This window comes from Oncorhynchus nerka, linkage group LG11, assembly GCF_034236695.1.
Source record: "Oncorhynchus nerka isolate Pitt River linkage group LG11, Oner_Uvic_2.0, whole genome shotgun sequence".
Taxonomy (NCBI): Eukaryota; Metazoa; Chordata; class Actinopteri; order Salmoniformes; family Salmonidae; genus Oncorhynchus; species Oncorhynchus nerka.
Genome location: NC_088406.1, coordinates 48436245 through 48443266, shown reverse-complemented (window position 1 = coordinate 48443266; position 7022 = coordinate 48436245). Strand labels below are relative to the sequence as shown.

The 7022-nt window shown below is 41.8% G+C and overlaps 1 long non-coding RNA gene across 2 annotated transcripts; it reads right to left on the bottom strand.

Annotated features, from left to right (window-relative positions):
* Window positions 1-566: 566 nt before the first annotated feature.
* Window positions 567-6442, bottom strand: LOC115137048 (uncharacterized). 2 transcript variants are annotated; one of them, XR_003864750.2, is made up of 3 exons: window positions 4036-6442; window positions 3155-3324; window positions 567-2138 (listed from the first exon to the last, which is right to left on the bottom strand). It is a non-coding gene; the product is annotated as an uncharacterized LOC115137048 (long non-coding RNA). The 2 variants fall into 2 exon arrangements; XR_010465091.1 differs by lacking the exon at window positions 4036-6442 and having other exon boundaries at window positions 3155-4028.
* Window positions 6443-7022: the final 580 nt, after the last annotated feature.

Below are 7022 nucleotides of genomic sequence, written 5' to 3'. Positions count from 1 at the left end.
AACTTCTGACCCACTGGGAATGTGATGAAAGAAATAAAAGCTGAAATAAATCACTCTCTCTATTATTCTGACGTTTCACATTATTAAAATAAAGTGGTGATCTTAACTGACCTAAATCAAGGAATTTTTACTGGGATTAAATGTCAGGAATTGTGAAAAACGGAGTTTAAATGTATTTGGCGAAGGTGTATGTAAACTTCCGACTTCAACTGTAAATGTTGTATTACAGTATAATAGTCCAATTTGAGTCTATCTCCTTGCAAGGGGCATTATCTCTAGAAGGCCACATGAGTGTGGCTGTGCCAGAACGAATAAGCTGATTTCAGCTTTGAACTGGAGTTGCCATTTCAGAGCCAAATGCTAATTCTGAAAGAACGAGCGAAAGTTCTCTTTAAATTCTTATAAGTGACCCATCACTTTGAATTGGGGGGGAAAAACATTTGTTCAAAGGATGAAATTAGTCCACTGCGGATTCAACCCCATATGAGCAGGACACTGACAGATTTGTGATAGCACAATATTATTCATTCACATGCAAATGAAGAATAACCTGACAGGACGACCCATCATTTTCACATTCTTATCACTTTAATTGAATTAAACAGGATGGTAAAAACATGAGGTTAACAGACGACATAGATTTTATTATGTAGGTAAAAACATGTTTACTTCTAAGCTTTTCTGTTCACTTGCAAGAGTGTGTAAAAAAAATACATCAAGACTTTGGCAGCGATGTTTCTGCACTGACAATTGCTAAAACATTGGAAATATGTACATGATCACTAAAAAGTTGACAAAAAAATATTCCAAATTAGTTCTACATATTTCTCCATGTACCAAGTAATGAATCCTCCAATCAATATTCCATAATGTCATGATTATTACATGATTTATTCCTTACTGGAACGCAGCTTGCAGAGTTGTCGACTCACAATATGTCGGGACGGAAGTAAACCCAATACATGCAAGCAAGCTCAGTAAGCTCATACTAAATCAAAATATCACAATAGAAATTCGAAAAGACAAGAAAATGATCCTGGTTCGAACTGTCATGTGGTCTCGGCACCAGCTGCGTCTAAGTGTTTTCCATATTAAGACGTCTTTGCAATGAGCATGCACACGCGGCTTGGATGTTGGGGCTACTGGTAGTGAGGAGCAAATGAACAACAGAGCTGGTCTAATTTACTGACGTGTACACATCCATTATCCGTATACAGTACACGTATTGAATCCTGGCTCCTGTAATGCAAGCCACGTTTCACAATGCGTGTGTGCGCATGTTTTGGTTAATCTAGCATGGGAACAAAATAATAATGAGCCTCAAATATCATGTTAAAAATATAAATGGTGTCAATAACCCCCCTAGTGTTTATACTGTACACTGCAACCATGCTTATACACATACTGAAATTAAAAGAAAACCCCCAAATGTTAGATTTCCTGTTTTTTTAAAGATATCTTTTCAAAGTATGTCATACATTTATGGAAAGTCAAGACAGTAAGGGTTCCCCTCCCCCTCTAGAAATGTAATTTAAAACAATTGCAGTGACATGACTCTGTGCGGTATTTTGTATGAAGTAATTGTTATAGAAAGCTTTTGTGAATTAACATTGTGAATTAATTGAACTAATACAGCTCCTGTATTTAGCCAACAGCCTTTCTGTTAATCAGTATTTCATAGCAGTAACCCTGACACCTACAGGGAGGTATCAGAACGTACAACACTGCAACTGGATGCACAGAAATGTAGAATCCAAGTCTTCAGAGTCAAGGAAGTCGATAAATATCAAATATCCATCCATTCATTGCAATGAGTATGTGAATTTGAGGTCCTTTGAGTGTCATGAGTCACAGCACATTCCAAATCAAGTTAACTACAAGTAACCTTGAATAAGATATGGTATCATTTGTTGAAGTCATAAATATGATGTCTGTTACTGTCACCTCTCAAGTCCCACCTATACACAATATTCCTCCCAGCCTCCATGTAGTCTTTATGGGTTTCCTCTGGGGGCTTTTATAAAGTCACAGTCCCTAGTCAACCATACTGTCTCTGCTGTACTCAGGATATAGGAAGTCAGCTTTAATTAGCATATATATTCCTGGAGGCCGAGGAAGGATGGAAAATTCCTGGGAGTCTGCAGAGACAAACACAAACGAGCCATCGGGTTAGGGGAGCCGCTGTGAATCAGCAGGGAAGGGACATGATGTCCGGCAGCATTAAAGTCAAGAAGCGTTCTCATATCTCCGACTTAACAAACATGCAGCAAAGCCTCATTGGGTAATGCAACACTCTGCAGAGGAAGAGAGCCCGGATGCTTAGCGTCTGACGAGGACCCAGAGCCAGAGAACACCACAAAAAGTGAGGTGATCTATGGATGGGTGTTCCCGTGGCAACAACATATATAAACACCCACTGAAGTCTGACTATATTTTCATTACCCCGCAAGGTCATTGGTCAATTTATACATGGGTATATCGTGATATGTGAAATTTTGGATTCAAAAGCGTTTAAATATTTACAAATTGTTAGGATTCTTATGAATTATAGAGCTCCCAAGTTAGTTTGGGGGAGCATATTTACGCAAAAGTCTAGGGCTATACCTCAGCATGTTTGAGTGTGAGTGAATAACTACAGTATGACATTCAGCAATACAGTGCTTATTAATTCAAGCTAAATTATAACTAGTATAATTGGATCGAATATTAGCCTCAGGGCTCTATTCAATCTTTATTGCAGAAGTGCAGAGTTACATCGGGATTGACATGTAAAGGCAATGTTCCCACGTTAGTGGAGACTGCATTCTTGGTAAACTCTACATTATGTCAGCTCAATTACCTTTACATTTCTATCACACAATCTGTAATGTTTCACCGATACAGACTGAATAGATGAAGCGATAGACTGAAAAGAATCCAAAATTGAAGCTTACCTAATCTAGCTCAACATTAAATGGCCCCTATAAATGTTATCATTTACTAACTATAACTATGATGAGAAAATGGTGTAAAACATTTACAATGTATTGAAAGATAAGAACAAAATACAAACCCTGAGAGCACATAATGACATCATAGCATTGTCATCACAACCATGTTATAGAAAGGTACATTTACATTGTGTGTGTGTGTGTGTGTGTGTTCGCTTATATACCCAGCTGCTCCTTGCTCTTACAGTTCTCCTCTCGTAGGAGTGACTTGTCCATTTCACCCAGCAACGACCGGACTAGTTCTTGTTGCCTGGGAAGGAAGAGGCATGTGGGCATGAGGTGCCCTGCCTCGGGTCAGAGGCCAGTGCCAATGCAGAAAGCACGGTCTGGTGCTCTGCATGGATGGAAGGAGAGAGAACATAGGGGAAAGGAGAAGGAGGATGGAATGCTCTATGGGGTGTGATTAAGCAGACTTCAGTCCCCTCTGGGCCTAGGGAGGGAGGAAGTCAAACGTGGTGAAATGCATCTGTTGGTGGAGGGAGCACTCCATGGCCACGTCTCCCCCATTAAACAGCTGTAACTGGCAGGGTCTCCATGAGTATTGCCATAGTAGTACTTCTATATAGATGCGTCATTTATCATACCATACGGTAGTTAACACAGTGGAGAGACTCGTCCATTAGAACAAATAAGGAAATGACATGCTTAAATGGAATGTTTCAACTCAATATGTAGTGTAGACTTAGTAAGACTGAAGTAATGTTGACTTATAGAAATAAAGAAACACGGTACATCAAACAAATATGATTATGACTGAAGCATCACTCCAAGTTACCCAATACTAAAAAATAACTATTCCCTTTAACAGGCAGATGCATAATGTATAGCGCAACAATTCACTTTTTTTATATGGAGGCGGTAATTAAAAACAAATCTTAAACAGTAAGGGGCAGTTTCTCGGACACAGATTAAGCCTAGTCCTGGAATAAAACAGTACGCTCAATAGAGAATCTCCATATAATTGATTTATTTTTGTCCAGGATTAGCCTTTATTAATCTGTGAACCGCGCGCCTAAGTGACATTGCAAACTGGTTCACACGGTACCTGGGCTTGAGGCTGTGATGACCTTTTGTGGTGTGTAGGAGGACCATCATCCATGGTGGTCAAGGGGCGTCCATGGTCAATAAAGCAGTTGACGGGTAGGAGTTGTGTTAGTCAGTTCAGGCACATAATTTGAGCCGTAGACAGTGGGCACCTGAGCCTTAACCAGTCCCATGTCAAAGCACACAGCCGATACAAGGGTAGAAGAAATTCCTATTATAGCTAACTGGGATTCCTCACCTAAATCCATATGAATTTGGCTTCAGAATAGTTACAGTATTAAAGTAACTACATATAGTGGGGATGTATAATTCTAACTTGTTAGCGTCATCTTGAGTTATTGCCAGTAGTTACTTATGAAGACCCCATTCAGTGTGATTGTTGTTGTTTATTTTAACAGACAACAGATTAATGTCTCCGCATGTTTCTGGCTAAGCTCTCTAAGGACCCTGAAAAGGAACGCTCAGAGATGCCATGATGAATCGGTCTCTTTGTTTTCATTAACTCTACTGTACAGTGAGATCAGGGCAATTAGCTGTGTGAAGTGATGGCTCAGCCAGGCCTTTGATCCTAAATCTCTCCATTTTCAAACTTTTTATTCCACTTCGTTGGTTTCAATAAAAATAATGGAATTCTCCATTAATCTTCAAAAAAAGTTTTGTATTTCAAAGAGATGACATGGAAGTTGGCTGTTAAATATCAATTCCCATGCAGCCACTCCTCTCGTCCACTCCTCTCTCCTTCCCCTTTCTCTCTGTCAACGAGTGCTGATTAAATGAGGAAGTCACACTCTAAAAATGCACTTGAAGCACTATCTTTGTTCAGAGCAGCTGAGTGCAGCAGGGATCAGCTCTGTTCTGATCACCACAGCGCAACGGGAGGTCAGTGTTCGCTTTAGGAAAGAGAGAGAGAGAGAGGCATTACATCTCATTAAAGCCCTGCTGTTTGACAAGTCTGTGGCCCGACTCCACTGGGTGCATGGGAGACAGCACAGCACAGAACTACTGGGGCTGCTGCCACCTACACACACTAGTCTACTGAGAGACATTCTGAGGCGAATATGAGATTCTGACTGCCTGGCACAGCAACTAAAAAATGAGCGTTAACAGCAATGGGGTTTCTTATGAAGAGCGAACTCATTGACTGCTAGCTCAACAGCTTGAGGCTGTTGTAGCAGTGGTCTGGTAATGGTGGGCGGCTCAATGATTTAGTGCAATGTAATTGGTGGTTCCGTAACTTCAGATAATGTCAGCAGGGGTGGTATAACATCTGATTTGTGCTGACAACTTCATTCACTCATTTGGCTTGTGGGTGATACTGTGTTTCTATACATTTGTCTCACTCAAACATTAGCCACTGCCATCCCACTGACGGCAATTCGACATCTATTCCATGTTGGTTCAACGTCGTTTCATTGAAATGACGTGGAAACAACATTGATTCAACCAGTGTGTGCCCAATAGGATGCCTTCACTGCATAGTTAAACTGGCACAGGTCTACAGCCACTGCAGAACAATGCAGTTCAAATGGAAGAAAACTCCCCACTTTATTGCGCTTTATAAAGTGCTTGGGGAGATTTCTATCACTGACAGGCTGATGAGGACAGGACAGAGCGGTAATGGTAGTGCAGCGGTGTAGCAGTCACAGGAAAGAACACCAGGTACTGGGGGCACTGCCAAGCCTGCCCTGGGCCCCTCCGCTGTCCCCTCTGCCCCACTACCAGCCACCATCTGTCACATATCTCTCCACTGGTCTCCGAGACGATGGCCAGCCACAACGAGAACTGCTGATTTATTTATTTCACCCTTATTTAACCAAGTTAGTCTCGTGGAGATAAAAAAAATATATACATTTTTCAAGAGAGAACTGGACCAAGACAGCAGCATCAACACATCCATTCCAGACAAACAGTCACATGACATCAACAAGACAAAGATATATGGTGTGGTGTTCTGTTCAGGTTCACAGGCAGAGGGGATCTCACAGCTGTACACTTCCATAATCCTTTAGGCTGACCTCTGGTGGTAAGCAGAAGGGAGGCTCACTCAGCTGCTTTATATATTGCCCACTTCCTTAACTAATTTACCATGTTCATTATAAAAAGGCACAGCCCACATCTGCTCACTTCACCGCTTCTCATGATTTTTTTTTGTTTAACAGTGTGAGACATAGGCTTAAGGTAAGATACAGGATGGTAACTACGGAGGATTGTTTCTCTCATTCCTAGTCCTAGAGAACATCAGTTAAGCCAGTCCCTATATTTACACTATCATATTCCGTTGGCCCTCAGAACGGGGCCTTGGCTTTAATATTATGGATGGACACTTACAAAATGGGGATAGGTTAAAGTGGAGGAAAGACAAGGGGCAAGGGGGATGTTTCGGCTGTGTGCTTGCAACTAACGGGTCTTAGAAGGCACAGGCGCAAACCACTGCTACCACTACTATGTTGCCGATGGTTGCAATGACGGCCACCCAAAGCCAGATGGCGTCGCTGGAGTACTTGCCCTCCTCTTCCGCCTCGGTCGGCCGGGAGAAGTTGGCGTTGAGGTTGGAGGTGGAGGTCTGGAGGGACGTGTTGCCATTGTACGGGGAATCCATGAAGGCCCCACTCACAGCCGGAAAATGCTGAGGGACAAAAGAAAAGAGGAGAGATGAAAAGATGACTTGGATCAAGGCCAGCATAATAGCATATCAGAGAGAGCCCATATATACAGCAGCTCTGTAACCCTGTGTCTAAAAAAAAGCATCTGGAGGGTAACAGGTATCATAAGGTTGATAAAATGGTCCAGTACTCAGTTATTGAAGTACTGAACACTAAATGTGTTGTACAGGGTATAATAGCAAGACACATCAGTGTGACATGTAGACACTTGGGAACATCCCACGTATAATGTGAACGGTATGATGTGAACAGAAATACCCTCAGTGCTGTGAACAAGAACAATCAAGAGCAGATGGTTAGTCACTCTTGGGGTTTCTACCCTGTG